The sequence below is a fragment of the Protopterus annectens genome, chromosome 15.part0 (genome assembly GCF_019279795.1).
Source record: "Protopterus annectens isolate FY-2018-M chromosome 15.part0, PAN1.0, whole genome shotgun sequence".
NCBI classification, from domain to species: domain Eukaryota; kingdom Metazoa; phylum Chordata; order Ceratodontiformes; family Protopteridae; genus Protopterus; species Protopterus annectens.
The window spans coordinates 624,784,402-624,803,428 of NC_056749.1; the positions used below are offsets into that span (position 1 = coordinate 624,784,402).

The following is a 19,027-nucleotide window of genomic DNA, read 5'->3' on the forward strand; positions in this document are numbered from 1 at the left end:
AGCATGAATTTCATTTTTTTATGGACCCTTCTACTAAAAGGCACCCTTAATTATCATCAAAAGGCTTTAAAAATATACCTAGTACTACTGCAGACAATTCATCTGCAATAATTCACATTGTGTGAAAATATTTCATTTTTGCAGGCATACAACTTATCTTCCTATCAACTTTAGGAAAACAAAACTATCAAAAGTAAACAATGAGTTATTCCGCTATCATCAGCTGTCTCTTCTTGATGGCCACAGGATAAGTTGCATTTCACCACAATGTGGCACCCCCCTCAAAAAAGTCCCTTGCTCAGAGACCTCCACACACCTGGTCACTGCACACTATAATGTGATGAGCCTGCTGCTTGACTGCACCTTATCCCTAGAGACCTCCACTTCATTCCCCTCATAGGAACTATGGATCATCCTCCTGGAACTATGGATCATCCTCATGGCAAGTCAAGAAAAAGTAGATTTGTCACCACAGTTTTAAAACCAATAATTTATACTTACAGAGAACACCAATAGCAGCCACTAAGAAAGAATCACTTATCCATAAGAGTTGGAAAAATACATTCCTGCCCTACATGTTAAGAACAGAAAAAGAAAAGATGGCTTCAAATTCCACAGAAATTAGGGGTTTCATCAGTTTTGGAGTGGTCCAGAAGCTTTTTCCCCCACAAGGTCATTCTGCAGAGATAAATGTGGCTTCCACACTTGCGAGTGATAGCATTTTAATTGGGTTCAAACTGCCTAATTACATCTATTCAAATTTTCACTTTCTCATAGGTCATATAAGCACAGCAAGGTCACGGTGCAGTAGCTTTGTGTGCTTTACCCACTGCTGTGAGATCACAGAGCTGTTATTCAAGTAAGGGCACTGATGATATTGGGGGGGGGGGGGGGGCTGCCCAAAAACACTTTTCAGTAAATGAGTTTAGCAGTTACCAAGTTGTGTCCTTGGATCAGTTGTGATTGAGGAAATTGTGTGTGTGTGTGTGTGTGTGTGTGTGTGTGTGTGTGTGTGTATATATAAGCATTTATGTTTTGATCATTCATAGGACACACACACACATCTACCCACCGTGACTATGGAATAAGTCCCAAGTTTCAGATGCATGAGAATTACTTGCAGACTGAGCAAAAGAGGGGGTACATCAACAAGGATTGAAAAGATTGTCAGTCTGAGCAAAGCAGTCAGCACAAGTCTGCCAAGTGAAAGGCTTCCTAACTGCTTCAGTAACATCCAAAACCCCATTATTAGCAAGCACAGTGGAATAAGAAGGTCCACACTGGATTTACATAAGAAAATACAAAACTTGGATAATCACGAACAATGCAAGAGAGAAAATTTAAAATAATGAACCCCCAGTACTTATGAATTCCTATACCATAAGAAATATAGAAACATATGATCAAAAATAGCAAAAGTACTTTGGTGGGGGCAAAACCTTAACTTCACCGTAATGATACCACTAGGTGAGGGCAAACACCCTGGATAACTTCATCTAATTTGTTTTCTATATTCCATATAGTCTTCACTATGTAAACAATTTTTTTTTTACCTCAAAAGAGAACAAAGTAGCCTACTACAAAACAGGCTTGCAACGAAACAGACTATAAATCAAACATCATTAAATACAGAAAGTAAGAATGCATTACATTAAAAACAAATCCTCAGATGACATAACTGAGATACGCCACCACTATCAGTACCTTACAGCAACAAAAATAGTAACAATGTTTCTGTCATCCTTAAACTAGTTTTGCACTTCTGCTTCTTTTGGTAAAGCTCTCACTTTCAAATACTGAACCCACTAAAAATAAAGAACCCAACATAGTATATCTTCGAAGTCCAAAATGTGATTGCACCACACTTCAGCATTAATGGAAGCTCAATTAAACATTGCAGGTTCAGCAGCCATGATGAAAACAGGTCTGCTGTTATAACAGGCTTGCCTAACATCAGGAGCCAGGAATTAAGGACATTGTCAGATGCCTCCCACCACAAGGTATCATGAGCAGATCTCCTGATTTTTCTGTTGAGGACAGAAACAGGAGGAAAAGGCATAAAAGCACACAGGATACTCGAACTGTGACTGGGAGAATACTCTGTTGACTGAAACAGGCTATTCTCTCAAGAGTCCTGCTTCAAAAAGATCCTGAATGAAGACTTTCCTCTGAATCGCTATGTCCAAAAGAGAACTGGAAACCCAACTAAGAAAATTCACTAGCTCATTTATATACCCTGGGATGTGAACTGGGATAAGGAAACCCTTGTTTATTGTCCAGTACTAGATGAGCACTCCTTTCCCCCTTGGTTATTTAGATTAATTTTAAACTGAGCTGCAGAAATACTGATACATTTTACATAAATTTCAGCATGTCAAAATACACAGATATTGAAAAAAAAAATCAAAACCAAGACTGAAAAAAAAGTTCTCTTCTTGAGATAGTCTCCTCCAACCTCTCTCCCAAAAACACCTTCAGAAAATTTGTCTAAAGAAAGGATTTTTGGTAAGGTGATGTACAGAGTTGGGGTTAAAGGCAGTTCCAAGGTCAGGGTAAGCAAACTAGTTAAGCATGCAAAGGGGGGGGGGGGTTCATTCCCCCAAATCACCTTACTCGTGTGCTAACCCAAAAGGCTTCCAAGTCTCTTAATCCCAACCCCTACACATTGCCTTATCATAGACCTTCCTCCAAAAAGGGCACACTCCAACCCTGCCCAAATGGAAATGCTGCACATCCACAAGAAAATCATCATAAGAGTCGCTCGCTCTAGGGATCTCAAAATAGCATGCGACATTAACAGAACATGCTGGAGAGACGGATATGTCTCCTGGAGACTACTGCTTCTTTGGGGGAGACTTCTTATTCACGTAAAACAGAGCTCCTCACAGATCCTATTGAAATGCAACCTAGATAATTATATGGAGGACAGCAAATTCACCCCTGGGGTGACATCCATGTCGGTCATGGACAGGGGTAGCTAGTGTTGATCACAGACCCAATTTGTTCTGCAAACTACCCAAAAAAGAACAAATGGGGATACTTGGGATTAACATGGCTAGGTTTGTAAAGGCTCTAGTTCTGCTAGCCTAGTAACCGCCTATGACACAATATCACTACATACGGCACTCAGACACACACTGCGCATAAACCATCATACATAGCATTCAAATCATCTTACCTAGCCCTGAATCTAACCCTAAACCAGAAGCACTAATACATGTACTTGCATATGGTAAAAAGTACACACACACACACACACACACACACACACACACACACACACACACACACACACACACACACTAATTCAATCCCTTTCCCTAACCCTAAATCTAACCCTAATCCCTCAAACACATGCACATATTCTCCTACTGCTAATGTTGAAGCTTACAGCATCTCTCTCTACTTACCTTCACACAAGCACAGCTCACACACTACAGGACTTGATAGGCTGGTTGGTATTTCCTTAAGTTGACAAACGTGACTTTCAATTTAAGTGAACAGCAATACAGACTGGTGGCAAGATGTGCATTCAACAGTGTACACTGCAGCCATTTAGATAATCACAAGATGGCCTGGGTGTCTTTTCAGATGACCTGAGGTCCCAAAAGCAGATTATCTCCTTCAAGGTCAGAAGCACAGTTGTGAGCTCCAAGTGATATGGAATAGCCTTTCCAAAAAGGTCCACAATTCCTTTACCATGTGGAAAGGGAGGTCACCATCCTAACAGCATCAATTGTCAAAAGCACTGAATGGCTCAGCACTGGGATGAAATGACTGACCAACAGGATGATGGGGATGGTCCACCACTCCAAGATCTGGCAACAGAGGTCTGACTGGTAACAGGTTAAGACAGTATGGCATTGCTGAAGTTACTGACATGTTAAGAGTACACAGCAATATCCACATCCTCTGGTATGGAAAAAGTACCATGAAAATCATGGGCACTATTAGACCAAAAAGAAATCCTAAGTCTAGACCACTCAGTGCTTCCTCACTCTGGAGGCTAAAGACCATCATCTTCTGAGCCCTCTTCAGAGGTTAGATTGGCAGGTATTGGACAGTGCTCAACTCCACTCCAATTAAAAGTTTCTTCCAAGTTACAGTAATGCTAGAAACTGCAACCACAGAAAGATCCACACCAGGGCTTCTTCCAGGGAATTTTTGGATGCAGCCATCACAAGTCAGTCATTTATGTAACAGAAAACTAGGAAGTCCTCCAGTTCCAAGACTTTAGTCACCATGGCCAAAACTCTGCTACACAGAAGAAAGCCCAAATGGAAGCCTTTCATACTGAAAGTGCAGTCTAGCAAGCCAGAAATGTCGCTTATGTGGTCTCCAGTTTTTACTGTGTCAAAAGGAATCCTTAACATCCAATAATGCAATCAACATTTCCTGAAAGATCAAAGGCATGAAGGCAAAGTAATGATCCAAGACTGTAGATACTGGACCTGCAGGATGAAGTCATTAAGGTCCAGAAAGGGTTGGTGAAAGTAATTTGCCCTTCTGAAACCAGGAGGAGTCAGGAATACAACCCCTCCACACCTTCCTCCTGCAACTGGATGGGCTCTATGGTCCCTTTTAGCAGTACAGTCTAGGACGCAAGAACTTTGCTGACATCTTCCAGTGGAGTTTTTTATTTTTTATTTTTTAAAAGGTGACCAGACAACCCACTGAACCTCTGTCACTGCTTCTCAAGCAAAGAAACACTGCACCCATTAAAAAATATTGCTGGAGTCCAGGAATAAGCTTGTTTACAGAGATATTGCATTACATCACAATGTGCATCAAATGGGCGCAGACACATCCTCCTCACAGGATTTTGATGAAAAAATATGTTCTGACTGGTGAAGTATAACTCCGTATGTTACTCAAAGAATATAAAATTTAGGCTAACCCTTTTTAAGAAAAGATGCATTATCCCTTTTTAAGAAAAGATGCATTATCCCTCTTATGTAAGAGTTTTAGCTTTCCTAGATGACTACTGAAGTAAAGCAGGTGAAACGTGGGATGTGGAAATTAGTGTGGTGCGGGAGGGTCGACATTTACAACTAATAAAAAATACAAGCACAGTACAAAATGTGTTAACTGTAGACTTGAGCTGGAAATGAAACTATATACAGTGCAAAATGCCTCAACTATACACTTAGCTAAGCAGGAATGTGACCAATTATAAAATAAAATGTAGAAACATTCTATAAATGCATTAAAACTTTACTCTTGGTAATGCAAAAATGCCATAGCAATTAGCCTTCTACCTCCAAAGTATGGAACACCCCCTCTCATAATGTGGAACAAATGGGAAAGTTGTGGACCACTTACTAACAGCATTAACTAGTAAGGTCACATCATAATTAAAAAAAAAAAAAAAAACAGCTAACATACTTTAAAAAAATGCTGATGAATTTGTATGACTTATTTACTATGGATAAAAAAAAAATCTTACCACTGTATGTGTAACAGAATTTCATTGTGGAAGTATGGGGAACACGAGATTTTTTAGGACTCAAAATAAAGAACATTTCTCATAATGAGGTACAGTTGAAAAGTATGAAAAAAGGCAAATGGCTACAATATAACATGAACAAAAAAAAGCTTTAACTGTGTACTTACAGAAAGGCAAGTATTTAGAATGTTTTGCATGAATACCTATAAACAGCTATCCTGTAGCTTTTCACCATATACAAAAGCAAGGAGATAAAGTACTAAAAGTCTAAATAAATGTGTTAACTACAATAGTAATTTATGCAGTTGAAAGTATACACAAAAGCATTCAGATGCTTTATTTAAGACATTTGTATGCTGTTTACAAGAATAAAATGTCATACAAATGTTACCTTTAATAGAGGTTTAATACAGTTAAGCTGCTAAGTGAAATGTTACAATGGTGACTTTGTGCTAAGTAGAACACAAACAGAATACTGCAGAGTGTGACAGAAGCTGAAAATATGCTAATTCACCTAACTCCGGTGCGTTTCCTGCTGATTATTTTCCAGATCTTTGCTCCAAAATAGGGGGATTGAGTATGGAAATGAACTGTGAAGGGTATTGAGTGGTTAACCAGAATACCACAAATACTTATCATACCTACTTTCCCACTACCCTGCTGTAATAGTAGGGATTTGTTTTGTCACTGAAATGCATTTTTTGCTATGCATTTGTTAACATAAGCTCACTAGTCACAAGACTTCCTTTGCAGGGGTGACCCACACCAGAAGCGATGACTTTTTAAGTGATTCACTCAGTCGCATATCTGGCAAATGGATGTGGAAGGAACCACACTCATGCAATACAGAATAGGGGCCAAGTTGAATAGCTATAAGGTCCAATCATGAATATCAGCAGGGCACATTTCCAAAAGTGTGGGATACCTGTACTCACTTTGGATTACAAAGGTGTGTATGTTAGAAGAGTACAATGGTGGAGAGTATGTCGCCTTTTTAAAGGCAGGGCTAATACTTCATTTGCTGGTCAAGGATGGAAACATACCACTGCATTTTAAAGTGGACAAGTCATGAAATGCTTCTTTCTGAAGTCTCTCTTTTGGAACTACAGTGTAATGAATTATTAAAATAAAAGTGGAAAAAAATGTTTGGGAAAATCAGTATTACAGCAGCAAAAGAGAGTCAGTAAAATATTAAAAAGAATTAAAGGAGGAAAAAGCAGTTGCTGTGACATACTTTCAATTTAAGAAGTGGGGTAAAGTGTTGAGACTGAGGAATCTGGACCCTCACTGCTAACTAGCATTTCACCTAATCCTCATCTCTGTAAATGGCAGATCCTGATGTTGTATGGAAAATTCTGTATGTTACCGTTCTAGGTTTCCAAACAAAAGGATAAAAAGGTCATAGAAACAATTCAGTAAAAAATGCAAGAAAGCCCCTGGCAAGCTAGTCTCTTCACTGTCTAATTCCTTAAACCCATAGTAGTGGAGGCCCATGGGATATATGCAAATTACCCTTAAGGACATAATTTTGTTTCACCTACATGTTTTCTAAACATCCGTGACTTTTTGCTTTTAAGTTTAAATTAAAGCCAAACTCCATTGAATGCAGACATGCACATTTTAGCCTTTTCTCTCTCTTGCTCTTTTTTTACCTCATGAGTACAGGATAAGTGGATTGTTTGGATATGACATAGGTTTCGAACACTACCTTGCACAGCAATGAGATGCACAAGAACTGGAGTCGACAGCTTTATTTACTGACTTTAGTTTGTTAACCAGGGCAGCGCACTGATCGACAAGGTCAGCCTCAGCCTGGGAGCATACACAATAACAAAAACATTAATTCATATATATAGGGTTAAACAAGGCTGTTTAAGTGTATAACAGATTTCACAGAACTATGAGAGACTTGGGTTGTAACAAAAGCCAGTGCAATGACAGATTTAGTACACAACAGATAACATTTATTATCTTGATGTAATCTGCCATAATGTTGACAATGTACAAACATGACAAACCTGATTCTAAAAAAAGTTATTTGCATATTATAGACATGTGGTCACACCTCTCAACTATACAGATTTTTGCCTCATATTTTTGGTCTGTTTCTCATAAAATTGTGTTTTTCTGACAAGTCATTGGCAAATCATTGTGGGTTGAAGTCAGACAATGATGACAGACATTTCAGCTTTAGACTTCACACCCTTCAGAAAATTCATCCTAATGCAAAACCTGTTATTCTATCAACTTTCTAAGTCTGTAAGAGCAACATTTAAAGTGTCCCTACTTTTGGGCCTTTGTCCCCCCTTTATTTACGGTCTGGTTCAATTTCTTGCTCTAAGAGGTTGAGAGGTATGCGATGTGGTTTGTAACCCTATTTAAAATGATGGGTTAGCTGACTGGCTACAGAGGCAACTAGTGCAGCCTGAGGCTGTTTGAGCGGAGATGTGATTTCTTGAGATCATGCAATTTTGTGAGGCATCTACAGTGCATGTCCTTCTGGACAGGTGTGAGGCATCTACAGTGCACGTCCTTCTGGACAGGTGTGAGGCATCTACAGTGCATGTCCTTCTGGACAGGTGTGAGGCATCTACAGTGCACGTCCTTCTGGACAGGTGTGAGGCATCTACAGTGCACGTCCTTCTGGACAGGAGTTCTAAAGGTTTTACTAACATCAGTAATATGACTCAAGGTTTCTCAATGTGGGCAGCAGGGATTCCCATGGGTTTGTAGTGGCAGTGCAGTTTATTTTGGGAAGGATATGCAGGGTTAGACCATTACTGGAGGATAGATTTGAAGTATACACAAGAGTTCACACGTAAGGGTCCTCCCAAGCTTTATAGAAAATAATGCAATTTAAGTGGCCTGAAGAGGAATGACCTTAAGTAAAAGGTCTGACCTCTGCTGCACTGCAACCCTTTTTACCTTCAGAAGTACTGAGCAGTGAAGTTTATGCTTGGCAGTCAATGTAATAAAGGAACAGATTTTTTTACCTGTGAAAGGGACAGCAGTTTTTATTTATTTATTTTAAGTAGAGGATATTATATGTTAGAGATGAAGAATGCCCTTACCAACTGACATTCTGGCTTCAGAGGATAGAATGCAAGATATTTCCTAAAACCAAAATAATAACGTCAATGTGGTAGCCGAGGGTGTAACCTTGGTCTGTTCCACTGGCCTAGGTATTTGACCGTTTCCACAGTTTGTATACTACTTGATTCTAGCATACCAAAATGAGGGAACTGAAGGAGGTTTTGACTAATAAAGATCAAAACCTTCATGTTTGTTTTGAAGGAAGGCCACCTCAGTTCTGAAGTCATTCTTAATCTGCTTTTATAATTATTGAGGGAGAAACGTTTGGAGTTGACCACATCATCTGCATTTATATATCATATTAGATATTAACTGTATGAAGATGTTAAACAGAAGTGGGATAAGGACTGAAACCTGTGGCAGTCATGAGGATGACATTCCTATGCAGTTAAAAGATCACAACTTGCTTCTAGATTTCATTCTAAGTGCACAGTTTTGGATAGGTTTATGACACAAGAAGCCAACAATTATTATTGTGTACTTATTTACATTTTGGGGCTATTGGGAGTAGTTCTGCGGACACAGACATGATAGATAATTCACTTTTTCTAAAGAAGCACTGCTTCTATTTGCAAGTCATATGAAATATTAAGTGCTGTGATCTTCTGTTGCCCCTCCACAGCAACATCTACCAAATCACTATGAATGCCTGTTAGGGGAAATGCAGGAAAATCTTATGTTCAAACTGTGCAGGACTGCCAAGGTGCAGAGTCTTTAAATACATAGAAAGTAGGACTTATTTCACTCTGACCAATCCCTCCAAGCTACACGCTCTAGGGACCTAAACCTGGTCACCACAATAAACAGGACACACTGGAGGGATAGATTCCTGTCCCAGAGACTTACTATACTCTGGAACAAGCTACCCATCTATGTCAAGGAAAGTTCTTCATTAGCACTCAAGAAAAATCTTGATGAGTGGATGGGAAATAGGAAATACACCCCGGGGATCACTTCTGTCTCTCTGCTGGACAGTGGCACAGGAGAATAACTTTCTTTGGTGGTGTAAGCTATGGTACTTGCTGTCTAGGCTTACGTAGGCCCTTGGGCCGATAGGTTCATAGGTAGGTACTAGGCTATGAACCTATAAGTGGAACATTCATGCAATACCGAATAAACTGAACGAGTTATTTGTAACTAAAAGCAAACTTAATGGTACTATCCCATACAATATGAAGCTTTAGTGGGTGGCAGAGATGCACGATATCTAGGGTGAGTTGAAACTACGTTTTCCATGCTTCCTGCTATCGAATGCAACATGACAAGTGATAGGTATCCATAAGTGATTCACATCTTATGTTTGCAGGCACATCCTCTTCAGTGCATTATACTATTTAAACTCATATTGACATGCTGATCAAAGGATGACAATGCTACAGAAACTAAGTCCATGTTACAGATGATCACAACCATAACAGATGCAGAAAGCTTCAGGCTATGTGTATACAGCCATTTAAAAATCTGAGTACAGTCCATTGGAAATTTTTTTTTTATGTGGCTTATTCTGGTCTGATTAACTTTATCAGATGTTTGGTGATCAGCTCAACTGCATTAGGAATGACCCAAGAATGGAAGTAGCGTACATTAGTTTCTCAACAGCTTCCAATGAATTACTATACTGTAATTACAGTATCAGACAGCAATCTGGACTTGTGATTTAGGAAAATAAACATCCTAAATGTGCAACATGGTTGGAAGAGGGCACAAACAGCGCTATGGAATGCATGAAACTGATATCTAGGCGAATGTGAAGATACTGACCGACCAAGTTTGATAAGCTGGAGCACTTAGAAGCACGTTCCTTTCTACAACTGGCATACTCTGCATCAGAATCTGGAAACTTATTCAGCTTAACAGCATATGGCTGCATAGATCAATAAAACAGAAGACATTTGTCTTTTCAAGATCAGGCAGTAACAAGACATGTCCATGTGGCTGACCATGTATTTGCAGAACTGGGAACACCTTATTTAGGAAGGAATGTTCCACTTCCTCATGAATTGAGGGTTACGCCCTGCTGCAATCAGCATGTTTCAGAAGCAGTGGGACAGACAGGCTTTTTACATACCAGTGTGGCAGCTAACAGGCAGAGATGTCCCCCAAGCTTCTACAGTGTTGCCACCTTTTCAAATGTCCAAAGTGGGACATTTTTTGTAGAAATATGAGATTTTGCAGGGCAAAACATACCCATAGCTAGTGCAAATGGCAGAGCTTCACTTTTTTTCCCAAACTAAAATCTTATTCTGTAGTATTTAAATTGCTTATGGTATTTCATGCATTTAGGTGATTTAGATACAAAATAACTGCTTTATGTAACTATTAAAGAATACGTTTTGTCCTAAGATCTCAGGACATTTGTCAATTTTTTTTTTCAGGGCAACTGGCCCAACGAGGGACTGTTCCTCGCAAAGAGGGAAAGGTGGTCACTCTTGGGCTTCAGAATTTTCTCTAGACTTAAAACAGTAGAGGGAAAATGGTCTACTGCTCATTACTTGAAGTTTTGGAAGTTAGATGTACACTAAACACCACTTCCGCTTCTCCTTTTAGTCTCCCACCTCTTTCCAGTTTAACTTATGGAGTACTGTCAGACAAAGTAATCATGACCAGCATTTTATGGTAAACAATGCATGCTCAGAAGAATCCACTCAGCAGTGAACTGCAGATGAATACTATCCATTAGACCATCATACTTAAAATAAGCATTTTTAATAGCAATAAGCTATGGTGCTACCTTACTTACAACAGCAGAGACAAAAATGTCTTTAAAATGCTGCAGAACCTAAAACTTTCCTGCCCAAAACTGTACACAGTTTCACTGTGACCTTAGTAGAGTGCAACAATTTTGGTAGTATGCCATAACAGTAATCCAACCTTTTGTGCAGCTCCTAAAAGGTGCCAATTAACTGAGCTGGTACTTTCAACAGACCAGTGAAAAACACAGCCTCTGGCAAAAGATTCATATACTGCTGCTTGCAATTAATGACTTCTCTAGTCCTAGACTGGCTTTCTTTGTTACACTATGCTAAAGGAATTTGGGACACAGGAAAAAAAATATGATGTCAGCAAACTGCACCCATCAGTAGCTAATTTATAACAGTGCCAATTTGATCAAATAATCTTCACAGCAATGTTGTGAAGGGAAGCACAGCACATAAAATAAACTGGTAACTGATGAGACAAACATCTGCCAATTTACAACATGCTGTGAAAATGAAAACTATTAGTATCTATTTTGTATTTAATACAATTCAAAGAACAGCTACCTCTGGCATTTAAACAACAGTGCTTGACTTGCAGTGAGAGATCTGTATACTCACTCCTTGGTAACCACAATATGATTAAAGTGGACCCAACACCGGCGTCTGCATTCACCTCTTGCTGTGCACAATAGACAAAACAAGACAGGAGAGAAGAAGGAACAAATGACTACAGTGGCAGTACAAAACTCACTTTCCTCATTGTTTACCCTCCCCAGAATTACTTTTCTCCTCAAATCTGCACACCATTAGCCTATTTGCTCCCCACAGGCAACAGCTGATTGTATGAAGTGCTCATCCAGACAACTATCATATTTATCTATTTCGGGCTACAACTCATCCCCCGTGTGGATGATGTACTCACTCACGAGTGAGGGCTGGCAATGCCTTTCCCTTTACATACGTGGCCTCCTGCATACTCAAGATGAAGGCTCCTAAGCTAATGCATGTTGACAGTGATGCATATATTCCCAGTCTACTGCTGCATGGCTTTTTCCAGCAGGTGCTGGGACTGCACAGAGTCAAGACCATCTGCTTCCCCACAGGGTGGGCAAGTTTGCATCAGCTATTCACTCTCACCTTCATTTGCCAGCTCCAAGGCTGCTAGTTAATCCTCAGGTTGTCTCAGTTACAAGTTAGGGCATTATTTGTCTGTGCAGGGACAATCTTGGGTCAAATGGAACTCTAGTTGAAGGGATCTATGATTACCCCCCCCCCCAAACATTATCAAGTGCCTGCCTCATACATCTTTTCACCACACCATCCAAATGACTTTTTCTGTTTTTTTTCCTCCTCATTTTCTTTTACTTGTCAACTTTTCCCTTTCAGTGCATGGCAAATGGCCAAGAATGCACTATAGTAACTGAAGAATAATCTAATTTAGCTGGGGTCTGGGAGCTGCTAGGCCCCTAGAAGCCATGGGGTTACAGATGTTTTGAGGTGACTTTTTACAGCTATTTGATGCAGATTTTAATGAGCAAGGAAAAAGCAAAGGACCTTCTGGACAGGCTGGTATGTGGGATCTTGATGTTTTGTGTGGTATTTTATGCCTTATTTTTGAAAGATAACCAGTAGACCATTTTTAATGGTGCCCAGAAGAATATCCATGTGTCTAGCAATACTGTGCATGCACACAAAAAAAAATCTGTTTTTTTTTCCAAACAAATTTGTACATACAAAACAGTGCCTCTAGCAAGTGAGGACTGTTATAAAATGTGCACACACACAAATACGTATAAACAAGCGCACACACCCAAAAACGCATAAACAAGAGCACATACACACAAAAACACATAAATAAGCTCACACAGACAAATACACATGCACATGAACAACACAAATACACAAACATGCACACACACACACACTGCACTCGTACCTACACGATCCAAACTGAAGGGATGACAATTTATCCCAGTCATAGCTTTGGGACGCTGGAGAAAACCACAGCATATGGATAAATGCATGCAGCAAGAGGGATAGCATTTAGACATTTTATTTTACATTTGTTGACTGGGATAGTCCGACTGGATACTTGTCCATTTTCAGTGGAGGCCTGGGGAAAAAAGCCCCAGAGGTGGTTTCATATACAATCATTACAGTGTACATATAGATCAGGAGTCATCATAACATTATACAAACCGAACACATTTTACAGCCTAGACAAATTTATACAAAGCATTTTATAGTCCATTTAGATTAATACATCTAACCATCTTCTAAACTGTCTTCACAAAAAGTGAGTACCACTTACAGACATAGAACTAGTACACCAGTATGTATGAAGATTTAGTCAGGCTTGGAGCAGGGACATATCCAATGAGACTTGAAATGCTCCTTGAGAGCTTTATTAAATTGAGATAGGGTGGTGTCTAGGGTAATATTAGCAGGAAGCGAATTCCAAATTTTGCCAGCAGAGTTAGCAAACAGGGAGTCACCAGCTGAGTTTTTGGATTTGATGGTTTTTGCACTAATAGTCTACTGGATGACCGGACATCATAAGACACAGACAAGATCTTAACAGAGCAATGTGCTTTGAGATGTCAGTGCTACACACTGCATCACTGTGCCATAGATCAGTTACTTTCAAACACATCCTGCTCCTGCCAGCCCACCAAAGACACAAGATGCTTGTGATGGAAAATGAAAGAAATTATAGTCAAACTGTTGCTCTTAAATACACTATATACCCTCCACACTCAAACATACGTCATAGCAACACATGTTTAACACTGACTTCAGCAAACACATTTTGTGGCTCTACATCTGCCATGCCAAATCAGTTACTATAGTTTAACAGTGATCAAAGAGAAGAGATAAGTCACTTACATTCACTGATGGACTTTAGACCCATAAGTTACAGCTACTTTAACTGTGCACACTAGAGAAGTTCAACTATGGTAAAACACAAAGGTCACAATAAAACTATTCCATTTTACTTCATACAATTGCACACTAGTCTTGCAAAATCGAAAGCATGGCTGTTGAGACTAAAATAACAAGAGGGTCAATTGATTTCTTCAACAGACCGCTCCCAACACCACCACCCAACAGTAGTAGCCACTTCTGTGTACATTTCAGGTGTTTAATTGTGATAAAAACAATGGCCATCTAATCTAGTTCAGCTTTGCTCAAGATGGGCAGTAACCTCGCACTAAAGGACTAAGCTGTTTTACAAATGAGATTATGCATTCAAAAATAGTATAAAGGGAAACGGTCATTTTACTCCACAAAACTCTAGGGCAAATACGGCTAGCTTGCCTGCGTAAATCTCTAGTGTTCTCTCTCACAAAATAAATAATTTCTCAACTTTACAAAAATCAGGAACAAAGCCAAAAACAAGCCAAAAATGGGCCAAAATCACAAGCATCCTGAAAAATCAGGAGCAGCTGACATGTAGACACGACTTGTGGAATTGTGTGCAATTGAAATACCTTGAAATAAAGGTACAGTGGATATAAAAAGTGTACACACCCCTGTTAAAATGCCAGTTTTTTGTGATATAAAAAATGAGACCACAATAAATCATTTCAAAACTTCTCCCACCTTTAATGTGACCTGACAACTGAAACACAAACAAATCTGTTAGGGGAAAAAATATAAAAAATAAAAAACATACAATAAGCTGGTTGCATAAGTGTGCACACCCTTAAACTAATTCTTTGCTAAAGCACCTTTTGATTTAATTGCAGCATTCAGTCTTCTTGGGTAGGAGTCTATCAACATGGCACATTTTGCAAAAGCGCTCCAAATCTGTCAGATTGTGAGGGTATCTCTTGTGCTCAGCCTTCTTCCGGTCACCCCACAAATTTTCTATTGGATTTAGGTCTGGGCTCTGGCTGGGCCATTCCAAAACTTTAAATTTTCTTCTGGCAAAGCCATTCTTTTGTTGATTGGGATGCATGCTTGGGGTCATTGTCATGTGGAAAGGTGAAATTCCTCTGCATCTTCAGCTTTCTAGCAGACTCCTGAAGGTTTTAGGGAAAAGTGACTGGTATTTGGAACTGTTCATAATTTCCTCCACCTTGACTAAAGCCCCAGTTCCAGCTAAAGAAAAGCAATCCCAAAGCATGATACTGCCACCATCATGCTTCACCGTGGGGATGGTGTTTCTTTGGTGATGCAAAGTTTTGTTCTTGCGCCAAATGTACCTTTTGTAATTGTGGCCAAAAAGTTCAACCTTGGTCTCAGACAGACCACAACACATTTTCCCACATGATTTTGGGAGACTATGTACTGTTTTGCAAATTTTAGCTGGGTCTGGATGTGTGTGTAAGAAAAGGCTTCCGTCTTGCAACCCTACCCCACAGGTCAGACATATGGAGAATATGGGAGATAGTTGTTACATGTAGTACACAACTAGTACTTGCCAGAAATTCCTGCAGCTCCTTTAGTGTTGCTGTAGGTCTCTTGGCAGCCTCCCTGACCAATTTTTGTCTTGCTTTTTCAACGATTTTGGAGGGATGACCAGTTCTTTGCAACGTCACTGTTGTCCCATATTTTCTCCACTTTTTGATGACTGCCTTCACTGTGTTCCATGGTATATCCAATGCTGTGGAAATGTTTTCGTACCCTTCTCCTGACTTATACCTTTCAACAATGAGATCCCTTTGATGCTTTGTAAGCTCTCTGCAAACAGTGTGTTTTGCTGTATCGGGCAACTGAGTAAATGCCAGGAAACTCCTACTAGGACAGCTGAACATTATTTGTAGTCAGAGTCTCTCTAATCGATGGCAGGTGTGTACCCATGGAGACTGAATGCTGTAATTAAATTAAAAGGTGCTTCAACAAAGTATTAGTTTAAGGGTGTGCACACTTGTGCAACCAGCTTATTGTAGGCTTTTTTTATATGTTTTCCCTTAATAGATTTGTTTTTCAATTGAATTGTACAGGTTATAGGTCACATTAAAGGTGGGAAAAGTTTTGAAATTATTTATTGTGGATTCATTTTTTTATAACACAAAAGCATGACATTTTAACAGGGGTGTGTACATTTTTTATATCTACTGTATCCTGGAAAGCATGTGGGATCCACTGCTCATATCTGGTTGCCAGTCAGTGCCAGAATTTAATGAAAATATTACTTCATATGACAGCTAAAAGAAAAGTTTAGCTTTTCTTCACACTGCATTTATTCCACACACACACACACACGCACACACACGCACGCACACACACACACACACACACACACACACACACACACACACACACACACACACACACACACACACACACACACACGCACACACACGCACGCACACACACACACACACACACACACACACACACACACACACACACACACACACACACACACACACACACACACACACCTGTTTCACCTTTATTCTCTTCCTGCTCTATCCTGACCACAATCAATCTCACTGGTAGATCATGGGTAGAAAGGAGCAGAAATCCAACAAACTGGATAGCTAGGTGTACAGCAACCCCCCCCCCCCCCCCCCCCAGTGCTGCATTATTTGAATGGAGTAGTGTGGACCCTTTATTTTCCCTAAATAAACAAAAGTGACAGAGTAAAAAATGACTGTTTTTACATTAAGATAAAAAAAAAAAAGATGGCAGAAAAGCAAGCATAGCAGAACCTAGCCATGCTTCTCTGCCATAAAAATTTTTCCCCACTTTTTTCCCTAAATGCTTTTGGTTGGCAATGCCTTTTTCCATATGTTTAGTCTTACTACAACTTCATAACCATTACAGTTATCAAAGCCCCTTTGGTCAGTCTTTCAGACTACACGAACCTTTGCCTATAGCTAACAAATTGCTACAGAAGAGTACCCCGTTAACAGCTCTTGTAAGTGCATAGAAGATGGTCATGATACACAGAACTAATGATAAGCGATATTTAAATAAAACGGCATCTTGACAGAACCTAGTTTTTGAGTAAATTGGTGCTGTGTCAGTGAGGACAAGAGGGAAATACAATTAGAAAAGCTCAGCATACAGCACCAACAGTATTGCCATTTTATACCTACAATGTGCAATGATGGATGCACTGTGAACAGTGTACTATGATACCGTAGCATGTCTCAGGAGAAAGAGAGAACGTAGGAAAATAAGGGAACTGTACTAGCCAAGACATAGTAAGAGGTTACCAAGGCTATGCCTGCTCACTTCAGGGGGGGAGCAATATCGACACAGGATACCTAAAAGAAATAGAAGGCTAGAGAACTTATTAAGAAGAAAGTGTTTTTTACTTGTATTCGGCTTTTAACTGCATATTAAAACTAGAAGAGACCACAGCTCTGTCTTGTGTGAGTCAGAAATTAGAACAGGTCAATTAAGGAGTTGCACACAAGTTAGAACAGGTTAGTTAAGGTTAATCATCTGTGAACGGAGGGGTGGAGCTAGGAACTAAACCCATTTAAGGGGTAAAATAAAACATTTCAGAGCTTTACTGGAAAGGCTCACCCAGACTCTGCTACAGTTTGCTGCGAGGGAAAGGTAAGTTTGCTTTTACTTTGTTGCATTTTGTATTACTTTATTGCCTTTTTCTATTTTGTATACTGTGATTTGTTTTCTTTACAATGTGTTTTACTTGTATTCTGCTTTTAACTGCATATTAAAACTTGGAGAGCACAGCTCTGTCTCTTGTGAGTCTTTCTAGTTGCCTTCCCCTTACATTAATTTGACCATATATCTTTTCCTCTCTGCTCTTACTGGCTGGTGTGAGTAAGCACAAAATTATCATTTTATGAAATCACTCCCCTTCAACTATTTACATTTATTGGCCATTATATTGTATTCCATAGTACCAGAATACAAAAGTGACCACCCCCTTTCAATCTATCTTGCTGTTTTAAAAATAGTGACTCTCCACTAAAACCTAACCTTTTAGACAGGTAAAACTTAAGTTACCTACTTTCACATCTAATTCCTCTAGTGCACACTGCAGTGTTTAGGAGAAACCATTTTTTTCAATCTTACCTTTAAGCATCTATTGCAAGACCACCAGTTATTCTGCCTCACAGCAGTCATCTTGGGATTAGTACTTCTGTTTTCGCCTGGTGAGAAGAGTGGAGTTACATTTCCTGGAGACTGCTGATCATCAGAAAGCTTAATAACTGCTTTATAGGTGACAGCTTGGAATATGTGCGTATATTCTGATCCTGGTGAGAGTAGGAGCAGAATGCACAGATTCCTGACTGTTTCTGTTTGGAGAGTGAATGTCTGTGCTTAACATACTTGATTTGTCTGGTTGCTATTTGAGGCATCTACCAGAAAAAGGCTAGACAACACCAGGCTAGCTGCCCAACAAAATGCGTCTGAAATTCCCCAGGTGCAACTAACACTAGGTAAGACTGCAATCCAAATTGCAGCTTGTTACAGATCCTCCCACCATGCCCCAAGATTCTCACACTACCTTTCTAAACATACTGAAACATATTAAGATACAACCAAACACCCTAATACTAGGTGATTTCAACTACCCTGCTGTTAATTGGGAAAACTACTCATGTGCCAAGACCTTTGCCCAACGGTTCTTGGAATTCATAAATTCCAGTGCCCTGGATCAACTAATCCTTAGTCCCACCAGAGGCTCCAATATCCTAGACCTGGTCATTACCAACATGGGAAATCGATGCTCCACACCTATGGTCACCCCCTCATTGGTCAGGCCTGACCATAAGCTAACCACCCTTGACATCCACATCCCACCCCCTAGTAAGGAAACCTCTGTAAAAAAAACTTTGCCAAAGCCAACTTCATG

At 39.7% G+C, this 19,027-nt stretch overlaps 1 protein-coding gene across 1 annotated transcript in view; it reads right to left on the minus strand.

Moving 5' to 3' along the window:
- The window catches only part of PLS3 (plastin 3), a 980,136-nt gene that overhangs the window by 53,890 nt on the left and 907,219 nt on the right, over window positions 1–19,027 (minus strand). The gene's annotated exons all lie outside the window — the stretch shown is intronic.